Source organism: Bos taurus, chromosome 21, assembly GCF_002263795.3.
Source record: "Bos taurus isolate L1 Dominette 01449 registration number 42190680 breed Hereford chromosome 21, ARS-UCD2.0, whole genome shotgun sequence".
Lineage (NCBI taxonomy): Eukaryota > Metazoa > Chordata > Mammalia > Artiodactyla > Bovidae > Bos > Bos taurus.
The window spans coordinates 68,242,981-68,257,535 of record NC_037348.1 but is presented as its reverse complement, the minus strand read 5'-3'; the positions used below and the strand labels follow the sequence as shown (position 1 = coordinate 68,257,535).

The 14,555-nt window shown below is 48.4% G+C and overlaps 1 protein-coding gene across 16 annotated transcripts in view; it reads right to left on the bottom strand.

Moving 5' to 3' along the window:
- Window positions 1-13,887, bottom strand: part of KLC1 (kinesin light chain 1) — a 66,783-nt gene extending 52,896 nt beyond the window's left edge. For 13 of the 16 annotated variants that reach the window (XM_059879009.1, XM_010817233.3, XM_010817234.3 and 10 more), the window contains exons 1-2: window positions 13,602-13,887; window positions 2,820-3,055 (exon numbers count right to left, since the gene is read on the bottom strand). The gene's annotated coding sequence lies outside the window, so the exon portion shown is untranslated. 16 annotated transcript variants of the gene reach the window in all.
- Window positions 13,888-14,555: the final 668 nt, after the last annotated feature.

Genomic DNA, 14,555 nt, shown 5'->3' with positions numbered 1-14,555 from the left:
CTTATATGCAGAGTACATCATGAGAAACGCTGGACAAACACAAGGTGGAATCAAGATTGCCGGGAGAAATATCAATAACCTCAGATATGCAGATGACACCACCCTTATGGCACAAAGTGAAGAACTAAAAAGCCTCTTGATGAAAGTAAATGAGGAGAGTGAAAAAGTTGGCTTAAAGCTCAACATTCAGAAAATGAAGATCATGGCATCTGGTCCCATCACTTCATGGCAAATAGATGGGGAAACAGTGGAAACAGTGTCAGACTTTATTTTTGGGGGCTCCAAAATCACTGCAGATGGTGATTACAGCCATGAAATTAAAAGATGCTTACTCCTTGAAAGGAAAGTTATGACCAATCTAGATAACATACAAAAAAGCAGAGATATTACTTTGCCAACAAAGGTCCATCTAGTCAAGGCTATGGTTTTTTCAGTGGTCATGTATGGATGTGAGAGTCGGACTGTGAAGAAAGCTGAGCACCGAAGAATTGATGCTTTTGAACTGTGGTGTTGGAGAAGACTCTTGAGAGTCCCTTGGACTGTAAGGAGATCCAACCAGTCCATTCTGAAGGAGATCAGTCCTGGGTGTTCATTGGAAGGACTGATGCTAAAGCTGAAATCCAATACTTTGGCCACCTCCTGCAAAGAATTGACTCATTGGAAAAGACTCTGATGCTGGGAAGGATTGGGGGCAGGAGGAGAAGGGGATGACAGAGGATGAGATGGCTGGATGGCATCATCAACTCGTTGGACGTGAGTTTGGGTGAACTCCGGGAGTTGGTAATGGACAGGCAGGCCTGGCGTGCTGCGATTCATGGGGTCGCAAAGAGTCGGACACGACTGAGCGACTGAACTGAACTGCTGAAGGAGATAAAAACAAGTATCAACTCCGAACAAAACAAGAGATTGGAGAGGGAAGAGTCAGCAGTTTATTGCATGACTCAGCTATGGCACATCCACAGTGATAAAGATACAAACGGTAAAGACTGACCTAAGCAAGGGAAAGTCCAATTCTATGGGGAGGTTGTGGCAACGCAAAGGACGCACCTGTGTAGTCAGGAGGGGCAAGAAAACAGGCAAGCTCTAAACATCTACAGAGGGAAGTCAAAACTGGAAACCATCAGACAGCAATATCAGCATGTTACTTAGAAATGGTGGTCATCATAGAAAAGCCGTCATTTCACTCAGAACAAATGACAACAGTTACTTCTGGACAGAGTGACAAAAACCCTATGTGACAACACTTTCAGACTGTCTGAAAGCAGACCGTACCATTCTCGTCGCCTCTCACAGGAGTCCGGGCCCCGCCTGAGCCATGTCGGTCTCAGCATCTTGCTGAGGCCCTGGGTGCGGGCCCCCCACTGCAGGTCGCCTCCCCACACACCAGCAAGTCCCTCAGTGCAGCCCAGGGGTGGGCAGGAGCATTAAGGACTCTTCCAGAGGCCGTGTTGAGCTTTGAGAGCCGCTCCTGTCTGGGAGAGGGCCTCTTTCCTCACCCATCTATCGCTGGCGCCAGCGTCGACCGTGGGAGCTGGCTTTACGCTTCGTTACTGTTTGGCGGCTGAGTCGCGTCTGGCTCTTTTTGGCCCCATGGACTGTAGCGCCCTCTGTCTGTGTGATCCTCCAGGCAACAACGCTGGAGTGGGCTGCCACTTCCTTCTCCGGGGGACCTTCCCAACCCAGCTGCCTGCACTGCAGGCAGATTCTTTAGCGCTATGCCACTAGGAAAGAGCATTTTACACAGGCTATCCCTAAGAATACTAATCATTAAAGATACCACACTATTGTGTTGCTCGAACTGTTCCAGCTCTGGCCATGGGAATGCTCTCCATTGCTTCTGTGCCCCCTGACACGCCCATCATTTTGTTTTTCGAGCACTCTGTGGCACCACAAGATGTTCTAGGCCCGTCTTGTATTCTCCCTACCCTAGCCTTAGAATCAGCCATTAGTCCAGGGAATCTTGGTTTGTTTGACAGAATGGTTTAGAAACCACTCCTGGGCCCAGTGGTCTTCCCCTCAAACCCATAAATGCAATCTAACTATGAGAAATACACCAGACAAATACAAATTGAGGGGTATTCTATAAAATACTGACCAGTACTGCTCAAAAGGCTTCCTAAGTGGCGCTAGTGGTAAAGAACCCACATGCCAACACAGGAGACAGAGGAGACACAGGTTTGATCCCTGGGTCAGGAAGGTCCCCTGCAGGAGGCTATGGCAACCCACTCCAGTACTCCCGCCTGGAGAGTCCCATGGACAGAGGAGCTTGGAGGGCTCCAGTCCATAGTGCTGCAGAGTCAGACAGCACTAAGGCAGCCTGTCAAAGACCAGGAAAAACGATAGCTAAATTCAATGTGATATGATGCCCTGGATGGGGTTCTGGGACAGAAAAAGAAGAAAACTAGGAAAACCCAAATAAAACGTGGAGTTTGGTGAGCAATTATGTGCCACTGCTGATTCCTCAGTTGGCACAAAGGCAGAAGACCAGCAGGTCAGCGCCGGGAGCGCAGGGCACAGGCCCACTGGGGCCCCTGCAACCTCAGGAGGGCTCTGCACCATCGCGGCTGCTTTCCTGTGAACCCAGAACTACTCTAAAGTAAAACAGTTATTTTTTAAAATCAATATGCAAAGTATACAAAAAAGTACATGTATAGCTTTGAGAAAAATAAAACCAAAAAGTAAATATGCAATACGTGTATTAAGAACTGACATCAAGCAACTTCGTTTTCGAGCATTTTCATCTGTGTGTTGTTTTAAAAGAACAAAAACAGTACACAGCCAGCAGGTAGTTGAGTCGGCCGACACTAATTCCTACTCACCACGGAGGAGATGGACTTAAGCTCACACTATCCGGACAGGAGCCGAATCCAAGCCTGCTCACTCCGCTCAGATGCGCCTTCGCTCCAGCGCCAGGCTGCTGTGCTGCTGCGCTCACCACTCAGGAAGCAGTGACGCCTGACCGGACAGTCTGGAGCCGCAGGCAATGGAACTTCTTAAGACCTCACACAGAAAGGGTTTGACACTTCTGCCACAGTAAAAACAGGCCAACCTAACACTGAGACAAGAACAGAAACAGTGAACACACTGCATATTTCATAAGACCCAAAAGTCTAAAGCCACTCTTTAAAGACCACCCTAGATCACACAGACTGGAGGCTCTGTCATACCAGATGATCATTTTCATGTGACAATCCTGTTTCCTCTCTACCACCTGATCATGTATTCACTCTCTACTCCTCTGAACCACAGACAATGAGATTATACACACACAATCAAATACCCTACCAATTAACAGGCAATACAATTTTCAACAGTCTGACAACTTTCACCACAAACTCCCCCCTCTCAAAAATGAATAAAAACAAAGCAAAGACCAGAGATAGAAAGAGCACCACCTTGGTCACCGTACCTCCTAAGGTTTTATGACATGAAATTCCACTAAGGAGTTAAAAAGCTCAAGGTAAAGAAAATTAAAAAATAAAACAAAAACACCCAAGCACTCCAAAAGGAATGTGAAGAATTAGGTTAGCGGTGGTAGCATTTACCCAAGTATATAGAGAATATACTTTTTAAAAAATTCATGAATTATACCCTTTAAAATGGTTAATTTTATGTTATTATGAACTGATATCTTTTTAAAATTTTTTTATATGAAACTTTTAGTATTTTATTCATTTTCATAGTTTTACAGCATTAGTAAAAATAATGACCATTATAAATAAGTATAAAATGGAAGTTGATGAAAAAATAACCCCAAGTCTTCCTTGACTCCCACCCTCCCACCAAAAAACTAGCTAGTATATGGCAAATATCCTTTTCACATATTATCTTTAGGCATATATTCACTTTGTAGTGGTGGATGGTTTAGTCGCTAAGTCGTGTCTGACTCTTGTGATCCCACGGACTGTAGCCTGCCAGGCTCCTCTGTCCATGGTGTTTTCCAGACAAGATTACTGGAGTGGGTTGCCATTTCCTTCTCCAATGAACTGATATCTTAACTTTTAAAAAAAGAAATGGGGCGAGGGGAAGCAACAAGTCTGTATGCAGAGTGAATGACAGCCAACAAAGGTGAATTATTCTGACAGTTCTCGGGTGCAAAATGGACTTCCTATAAACACAGCAGAAGATAGCATAGAGAAATAAAAATAAGATGGAGGAGAAACATGGAAGTCTTTGCCTTGCAAAGACTGACAGCAGAAAACCATACTTAAGATGTCTTTCCAAGAGCTGACCCAGTGAGAAACCGGCAGCCAGCCAGATCCATGGCCCATCTCTCTACACAAGCCCTGAGGAACAGGAGGCGGGGTGGGGGAGCGAGCAGAAGCAGGGGTGAGCCTCTAATGGGTCTGAAGAAACAACCTAAGTGGTATTCGGGGAAGTTCAGTCCCATGATCAGAACGTTTATGCTCCCCCAAATTCTACGTTGACACCCAGCCCCGACCACGATGGCACGGACGGGCAGCCTTCAGGAGGCCCTGCGGGTGGAGCAGAGCCCTCGCGAGTACGACTAGCGCTCTCACAGAAGAGACCCTAGAGGCGCCCCTCACCCCTCCCCAGTGACCCTGGGGAGGCTCCTCTGAAACAGGCCTCTGAAAGCAGGCCCTCAGTTCAGTTCATTTCCGTCGCTTTCCGTCGCTCAGTCGTGTCCGACTCTTCGTGACCCCATTGAACCACAGCACGCCAGGCCTCCCTGTCCATCACCAACTCCCGGAGTTCACTCAGACTCAACGTCCATCGAGTCAGTGATGCCATCCAGCCATCTCATCCTCTGTCGTCCCCTTCTCCTCTTGCCCCCAATCCCTCCCAGCATCAGAGTCTTTTCCAATGAGTCAACTCTTTGCATGAGGTGGCCAAAGTACTGGAGTTTCAGCTTTAGCATCATTCCTTCCAAAGAAATCCCAGGGCTGATCTCCTTCAGAATGGACTGGTTGGATCTCCTTGCAGTCCAAGGGACTCTCAAGAGTCTTCTCCAACACCACAGTTCAAAAGCATCGATTCTTCGGTGCTCAGTCTTCTTCACAGTCCAGCTCTCACATCCATACATGACCACAGCCTTGACTAGATGGACCCTCACCAGGTGCTTAACCTCCAATCACCAGGACCTTGGACCTGCCAGTCCTCAGAATTATGAGAAACAAATTCCTGTTGTTTATAAGCCACCCAGTTCATTACATTTTGTTATAACAGCCTGAACTGTTATAACAAAGTTATAACAAACTGTTATAACAACGACTAAGACATTCAGTATCCTGGAACCCAAGATTACAGTGTTTTGTGGGTAAAATGATACAAGTGTCAAAACTTAAAAAATTAAATGACTTATGTGCAAAACAGAAATAGATACAGAGAGATAGAAAACAAATGTATGGATGCCAAAGGGGGAGAGCGGGGGAGATGAACTGGGAGATTGGGATTGACACATACACACTCTCGACACTACATATAAAGTAGATAACTAATGAGAACCTGCCGCAGAGCTCCGTGGTGGCCTAACCGGGAAGGTCAGATACAGACAAAGAGCAGATACATCCATGCACGCAGTTGCTTCACTCTGTGCACGGCAGAGACTAAGGCAACACGAGAGAGCAATAAAATTTAAAAATTAAATACACGAATGACCCATCAATTCCACTCCTGGGTATACACCCAAGAAAACTGAAAACATGTGTATGTAAAAACTTACACAGAATGGTCCAAAGAATAAAACTCTGGACAATGTAGAACTTGTAAACAAAAATTTCGCCATTAATCCTAACAGTAAAAATGTGGAAATGACCCAAATGTTCTTCAACTAACAAATGGATAAACAAAGTGTGGTATAACCCTTTGGAATATTATTCGGCAATAAAAAGGAACAAAACACGGATACATGTTACAGCACAGCCGACCCGTGCTAACTGCAGGGAGCAGCCACAGGCCTCACGCTGCGTGACTCCATTACATGAAACGTCCATGGTGCTGGAAAGTAGATGAGTCACGGCCAAAGGCTGGAGGGCGAGGAGGACAACCAGAATTTTTTTTTAATTAAATGATACAAAGCACAGAAAACAAAAACACAAAACCCCACTCTGAGACCTACCTAATCTATTTTAGCTTTGTCAGGGAGTCGCAGAAAGCGTCAATTCTCAATCTTTTTATCCTCTGCCCCCTTTTGATAAACAACAAAAATCTAAAGCCCTTTTCAAGGTATTTTAAAATTTCTAGTACACAATTCATTACTTACTGCTATTAGAAAAGCAAAGTAATCAATAGTAATGTTAGAAGTAAAAATGTACGTAAACTTTTTGGTTCTGAAATTTCAAAATGAAAATTATACAGTGTGGAGTCAAAGGGAGAATACAACGTACTTAAAAAGTGAACAGCAATTCGAGACTTTCCACAGGATGGCTGGCTTTGCTCTGGGGGGGCAGGGAGGATACGCAGGAGGTGCGTCACTCTCAGTTTATGTAATAAAGTTAAGGTTCACATTGAAGCAAAATTCAAAAACCCCTCCTGCAGAGTCTCAATCTTTTTCACACCATGACATTTATGGCTAAAAATGCAAATGTCATGCCCTTTCGTGGTCTGTATTACAATCGTGAGTTTGTTTCCTAAATATAACACCACATTATAATGATAACATATTTCATCCAGCTCTACGCGGCCTACCCCTCACCCATGAAGAAACACCGTCATCTCCTCATGGGAGGAGGTACTCTATGAGCAAACTCTGGGCCAGGGAAAGACACAGGTAACTGCCAGGTACGGGTCCAGAGTCTGAAGTGTTCCCGAATGGAGACTTGACTGACTCCATCATTTTCTACTAGAACCACAGCATCTCCTCTGATCTAACTTTATCTAATCCTTTTATTTCCTCCGCTAAACTTGAATCACAAGGATGAACTGAATGAATCAATCCTGCTGGCTTAAAAATCAGAAAAACCTATAAAGTGAAATGCTTTAAAATTAAAGTCTCCACAATTACAGCATCTCATTTGAACGTGTTTACATCCAGAAGCTATAAGCCACTAGCTTACAAAAGCATGTATTTTCCTCCTGGGTGAGTCTACCATAAATGCCCCTGTAGAATCACAGCTCTGGGTACTTATCCCCATAGCCCTGCTCAGAACCTGACTGAGTGGGGTTCTGTTGCGCAGTCGGCCACCTCTGTGTACAGAGACCCTGTAACTCTGATAACCAACCACACCACCTGCAGAAAGGGTTTCACAAGGCCGCCGGGTCCCTCACCAGCGGGTGTCGCGCCTCCCCCTCCCCGCGCAGGGCTCCAGGCCAGGGCCGAGAGCGCACCGAGGCTGTTCAATGTGACGTGGGACCACAGGCCCCTCTCCCTAGATGCAAATTTTAAGCATGAGAAACTATAGGGAAAGGTACTACATGAAAATATAGGAGAACACGTGTTTCCCTAAAACAAGGATGAGTGAACTCAAATGATGCAGATGTCTCTGTTACAAGTCCTTGGTTGAGCAAATGGAAAGGAAAAACCACTTTACCAGACAGTGTGACTAAGAGAATACATAAGAAGGTGTTACTGGTGACGGGCCAAGGGAGTATAAATACAGAGTATTCATTCTGTGGTTTAAAAAAGCATCTTTATTTCAAAATGAAAAATGTCATCTTATTAGCATAATACCGCAAGACTAAAAGTTTATGTACTTAAGTGCTAATCAATAACACACATATGGAATAATTTTCTTTCTTAACTAAAAAAAAGAATTTTTAAAAATCTTTGAATTCTCTTGAGAGAAAGAAAATGGGAAAAGAGAAATAGACAACTCACTTACACCTTTACATCTTTCTGTATCCTAAGTTTTCCCTAAAGAGCACACATTTTTAATGCTTTTCAAACAAAGACAACAGAAAGCAGGAACCATGAAGGAAAAAAACCTGAGAATGTGGATTTCATCAAAATTTAAAACTATTGATTATTAAAAAGTGACAGTCGCTCAGTCGTGTCCGACTCTTTGCGACCCCACTGACTGTACCGTCCATGGGATTCTCCAGGCCAGAACACGGAAGTGAGTAGGGGATCTTCCCAACCCAGGAATCGAACCAGGGTTCAACCCATCCAGGGTCTCCTGCGTGGCAGGCAGACTCTTTAAAGGCACAAGGAAAAAACAGTTAAGCCCCAGATTTGGAAAAAATATTTGCAACATGTGGCAAAAGACACAAATCCAAATACCTAGAGAACTCCTACAATCAATTTTTTTTTTAATTGTTTTTAAATGGGCAAAAGAATTGAACAGACACTTCACAACAGCAGAAATATAAACGGCAAGTACGTTAACAAGCGCTCACCAGCATTAGTCATCTGGGAAAGGCGCCCTAAGCCCAGCACAAGATGCCACCAGCCAGCAGCTGCTACGATGAGGCAGACAACACCAAAAGCTGGAGAGGACTGTAAAACGCACAACCGCTTTGGAGAGCTGGCAGTATCTTCAAGGTCAATCCTACATCTATCCTATAAGCGATTCCACTCCTCGATATTTATGCAAAAGAAACGAAAATGTGGGACTTCCCTGGCAGTCCAGTGGTTAAGAGCTTCCACGGCAGGACATGGGTCTCAGGGAACTAAGACCCCACATGACCTGGCCAAAAAAATAGAAAATGTACATCCACAGTCCTTACAAGAGTGAGTGCTCCCTGCCCCAGACGCAGATCAGGAGGAAACCGGCGAGGCCGCGGGAGGTCTGTACACAGGGACACTACTCAGGAACAGAAAGGGACAAACCCCTGACACACGCCATTCCAAGTGCTCAACTTTAAATGGCTGTGCTGCCAAAGAAGCTGGATGCAAAATGTACATACTGTTTAGTCTCATGTGGATGATATTTTAGAATAGACACAACTAATCTGGAGTTATAGAAGAAAATCAGTGTTGCTGGCAGGGGAGTACAGGCCACCTCCAGGAGCTAGGAGAGCCAAGCCCTCAGCAAGAGACAGCCAGTCGGCAGAAAACCAGGACGCCAGTCCTACAAACACGACGACTGAACTGTGCCACAACCAAAAGGGTTTCGAGAGCCCCTGAGCTCCGGGAGAGAGCCAAAGCCCGGCACAGGGCTGCAGCAGCGCAAGCTCGGAGCAGAAGCCACGCCCGGACCCCTCACCCAGAGACTCTGAGACAACAACGGTTATCGTTTTAAGCTACGAAATTTGCAGTAATTTATTATATGGTAAATAGAGAACTAATATAAATTTCACACACAAAAAAGCTTTAGAACTTTATGTTTTAGTTAAAAAGGATAGAAACTATAGAAGAATCTTAAAGACATTATGCCAAGTGAAACAACCCAGTCACAAAAAGACAAAAACTGCATGACTCCAGCTGTATGACGTATCTAAGATAAATAAAGCTATAGAAACAGGAAGGAGAATGGTGGTTGCCATGAGCTAAGGGGATGGGGGAAATAGGGAGTTATTTAATGGATATAGAGTTTTAGTTTTAAAAGATGAAAAGCCCTAGACGCTTACTGGACGATATTTAAGACTACTGAACTTATTTAAAAATGATTACAATGGTAAATTGGGTTTTTTTAAAATCACAATCTGAAAAATATAGAAATCAACATAGTCTTCCCATTTGGCCAATAACACAAGTCATTTTTAAACAGAATAAGTGAATTTAAGAGAAAACACAACACCATAATCACCGTAAGAATGAAGACTCAATCAGCTCTCACTGACGATGCGGCCTGCATGAGCCTCTGTGAAGAACACAAATACAGCAGCGTGGTGGCCCGAAGCACCTTAGACAGCAACTCCAAAGAGTGACCGTGACCCCTCGGCACCACTGGGCTTCTGAAATGGAAGAAACGGGGCAGGTGCTTCCCAGGGAAGGCAACTGGAAGGCTGTGCTTAGTACTGCTGTGATCCACGGTTCAAAACTTCAAACATGCAAGAAAAAGAAAGTTAGGAGCCCGACTTCACAGCTAGGCACCTCTGGTTGATGCAACCTTATCAGATGTCTCTAATTCTCAATCTCCCCAGCAACAGGACGGAGGTGACGCCTGCCCCGTGCTCGCCTGGCGCAGCGACACATTCACCTCCACCGGTCTCATCAGTAGCAGTATAGTGACTTCAGAGGCGGAGCATAAATTTCCACAACATGCCATCAAAGGGACAATCCAAGGTTGAGCTAGCTGAAATATTTTAGAACCAAGGAAATAACTTCTACTTCATATATGCACTTAGCTTAACTGTTTGTTCTTTTGATAGTCACTTACATCTGCTTTATTAAGTTACCAACAACACAACACGACAAGCATATTTAAAAGCTCTTGTCTGCCTGCAAAAATCAGTTAAAAGTAAAATCAGAGGACGTCCCTGGTGATCCAGTGGTTAAGAATCAGCCTGCCAATGCAGGGGACACAGGTTCGATCCGTGTTCCGAGAGGATCCCACATGCCTAGGGGCAACTAAGCCCGTGCACCCAAAGAGCCGAAGCTCTGCAACAACAGAAGCCGCTGAATCAGAAGCCCGGGCACAGCAACGAGGAGGCGCCCCGACTCGTGACAGCCAGAGAAAGCCCGGGCACAGCAACGAGGAGCAGCCCCGACTCGTGACAGCCAAAGAAAGCCCAGGCACAGCAACGAGAACCCGGAGCACTCAAAAATAAAAATTAATTTTAAAAATATTCTTAAATCTAAATAAAATACAAAATCATAGTTCATTTTTGATCTAAGAGTATATTAGCCAGCAAGCTACAGGACAGAATGGCACAAGAACACCTTGGGAGAAAAAATGCACATCATCTCTCAAATAGCCTTCCTGCCTTGGAAAGCAGTATAGTCTCAGGAAAACTCTAAGAGGTCAGTAACAGCCCTCCAGAACCAAATCCAATACTTTTCCGTCCAAATCTTCCTTTGCCTCTTAGCCAATGGGATATTGCCCTCCTCCTCCTCGTGTCCCTGGGCTTCGCTACCCTCGGGTACTCCGCAATCACTACCAAATGTCAGATGCTCCCAAATCCTTATCTCCAGCCTCTTTGTCTTGAGTTCCAGACCTGATCTCCAACTGGCCACCAACCCGCTCGGCCACCGATAAGCACTGTGGATTTAATCGACCCAAACTCACGCTCACCATCTCCTCCTCCCATTCTTCCCACTGTGGTGGGCGTCACCTGCCAGTGAGTCACCCAAGTGAAAGACAAGGAAGTGATCCTCGACGCATTCCTTCACATTACATGCCAAGGACCGACACTGAACACACCAGTGCCCTCGTGGAGACTGAATGTAAGCGGAGGAGACAGACAATAAACTAAATAAGAAATTAATTAAGTAGGGAATTTCCTGGCAGTCCAGTGGTCAGGACTCCATGCTCTCACTGCCAAGGACCCAGTTCAATCCGTGGTCAAGGAACTAAGATCCCCAAAGCCAAGCGGTATGGCAAAAGAAAATAAAGAAAAAAATAACAAGTAAAATGAGGTAGTGCTGCACATAGTGACAAGTACCAAGGAACGCGTGAGGAACTGAGGACACGCTGATGCCCAGGAAAGCAGACTCCGGACGCGCCTGGACGCACCCGAATGAGGGCAAGACGGGAAGATGAGGGGAAAAGACAGGCTGCAGCGCTTCTACAACGCTTCGAGAGCCCCAGCCTCCCCGAGTCCACCCTCCCCGTCAGTCCCTCTCCAACTCTGCTCCCGGCTCCCGGCTTCTCTTGCCCGAGGCTGTGTCCTCGGGAGCCCCGGCGCTCTGGACACGCTGCGTTTGCTGCTCTCGCCCTCCACCGCGCCCCTTCCCGACCTGCAGCATCGCCAATCCCAGGCCCGCCCCACTGTTCAAGTCTCACAGCCAGAGTCACTCACGCAGAGCACTCAGCACGCGTTTACGGTCATCTATGGTCCAGACTTCGAGCTGCCCCTGAGAACAGCGACTCCTCGGCAGAGCACGTGCCACTCAGCCGGTTCTCAGTGGACGTGTAAGACCGCGCCTTCACATCTTAATAAACTAATCCTGTTTATCCCAGGCCACAAAGCTGACATCTAAACTTCCCAGCATTTTTGTACTGATCATTTGTTAATAAAATTCTGCTTTCTTACCATACTTCACTTACATTCCAGGTGATATGAATCCTACAATTTATTTAACTTCTCATTTTTCTATTTCTAGTTTTCTTTTTATAGAATTCTAGTCTGAGATAGTTTATAGCTGGGAAGCTATGCATTGACTTATTTTTCAACATTACGAAACATGCTTGAGAAGGTATAATTTTTTCAAAAAATGTAAACTTTAAGTCACTGCAGTTGAGCTTTTACTCACTATGATGTTTAAGGCATCATGTGCCTCTCCTCAACCTCCTCCCTCCTCCTCGCTGGTGATGCCCGTGCACCTCTTTCTTCACTACGCACTGTCGACAGTACTCGTAGAAGACACTGCCAAGCTAGGTGCCCGAACCAGGACAGCGAGGTGACCACCCACTGTCACGTCAGGACAGCACAGGGTGGCCAGACGCGTCTGCAACATGAGGCCGCATCCTTGGATGACTCGGAGAAACTGGCTCTAAGAAAGGGTCCTCCCCCCACAAACAATCCCACACAATCTGGAATTTTTAGCAGTTAGCATGTCTGTACTCTTCGAGTACCTAGGAAACAGAACAGTGGATCAAATTCCCCACTTTAACAAGTCTTGCTGCCCGTCCGTGAAAGAGGGTCATCCTAAATAAGATTATGAGATATAAGGACGCTGTTCCAATTTCTAATCAACTATTCACTGAATTATTACAATGTATGTATACTGAGCTAAGTATTCTCATCAATGCCTTAGTCATGCTCTACAAAGTTTAACTCATGCAAAGAATCAAAGAACCAACTGCCCCTTCTCATAGCAATTTAAATGGTGGATCACAAATGTTCTGCTCTCACACTTTTAGAAAAACATATTTTTCCAAGAACTCCTTATCAAACGATTAATATGCAAATTCTGAATATGCTGCTTAAGGGAAAAAAAAGGCAGCAACAACACATAATCTTTAATACAAAACTGCCTGGCTCTACAAATCTTTTCATTTTTTAGAGAAAGAGGTGCAGCAAATGTGACCAGAGCACGTACTCCAGGGCAGGGATGCTGCAGGTTAACTAGGGGCAACTCCAGCCAAGGCTAACGCTGTGGATGAGGCATTGAGGGTCTGCCACCGGAAGAAAGGGATCGTGGGCGGGCAGGGTCCAGCCGGCCTCTCCGGAGGGTCCCCGCACGCTTCCGAGCCGCCGGCCGCCCCCCCGGGAGCGTGACAGGCGCGTCCACCCAGGGCGGTGCCTCGGGAGAGGGCGGAGGCCGGAAGGAAGGGGACGGGCTCGGACAAAGCCAGCCGCCCCCTCCCTGCGCGCCCCGGCCCCCTCCCGGGGCGGCTCCCGGGACTCCAGCTGTCCCCGCGGCGGGGCCGGGCCGGGGATGCAGGGCCGGGCCCGAGATGCTGCCGGGCGGGGCCGGGGCGAGGTGGGCGGGCGGAGGGCGCCCAGACCCGCAGGGGCCGCGGCGGGAGCAGCAGCAGCAGCAGCCCTGGGGGGCGGCCGGGACCGGGGGGAAAGCGGACGCGCCTGCCCGAGGACCGCGGCCGGCAGGGGGGACATGGGCGCGGCCGGGGAACCCGGGCCGGCCGCCGACTCACCGTGCTGCTCCCACGGGGCCGCGCGCTCGCGCTGTCAGCACCGGGAGGGCGCGTGCGCGGAGCCGGGGCCGCCGGGGGCCGCCGCCTCAGCCGCCTCAGGCGCGGCGCCGCGGTCACGAGCGAGGGGCGCTGGCGCGGCCACCCCGCAGCATCCTCGGCCGCCTGCGCACGCTGTCTCCCGCGGCTGCTCCTCGCAGCTGCAGCTCCGCGGCCGGCCGGCTCCGGATCCGCCGCTCGCGCCGCCGAAAATGGCGTCTCCGCGTCCCTCCCCCGGCTCGGCGCTCCCGCCCCATCATGCCGCGCGCCGCCGTGACGTCACCTGCCCCGCCGCCGGGGGGCGGGGCGGCCCGGGAGCCCGGGGCGGGGCGGGCGCAGCGCACTTCGGGGATGGAGATGCGATCCCCGGCCCGCCGCCGTGGGCAGCCCGGGGGGCGGGGAGGGGGCCCTCCTGGGGCGGCCCCGCAGGGGCACGGGGCAGAAGGGGTCCCGAGGAAGGCGCTGGCCGAGCACGGCCGGTCAGCACCACGCCTGGGCCTTTCCCTCCCGGGCGCGGCCGGCTCACGCTCTCACGTAGCAGGAATAATGTTTATTCCCATGCTTTATGTGCTCATTTAAATCTTTCCAGAACCCTCGAGGCGGGGTGAGCTGGGGGAGCTTTCGCCAGCCCCACCACAGGAAAGGGTCCAGAGACGCTGGGATAAGCCAGGAGGCCGCTGGCCAGGAAAATCCAGTCTTCGGTGGAGACCTAGCTCCGAAGCCCCCATGCCCTGCCCAAGGTCTCATTCCCTCGCCCCTGAGCCATCGGGTCTTAGAGGGCCAAGCTCAAAGGCACTGTCCAGGCTCTCCCCGCGGCCTCCAGGTCCTCGCCAGGAACCGCACCCCAGGCTCATGAGCCGGGTGGGCTGCTTACTTAACCCCTACTTCCTGGCAAAAGCAAAGATGCCACCTCTGCTG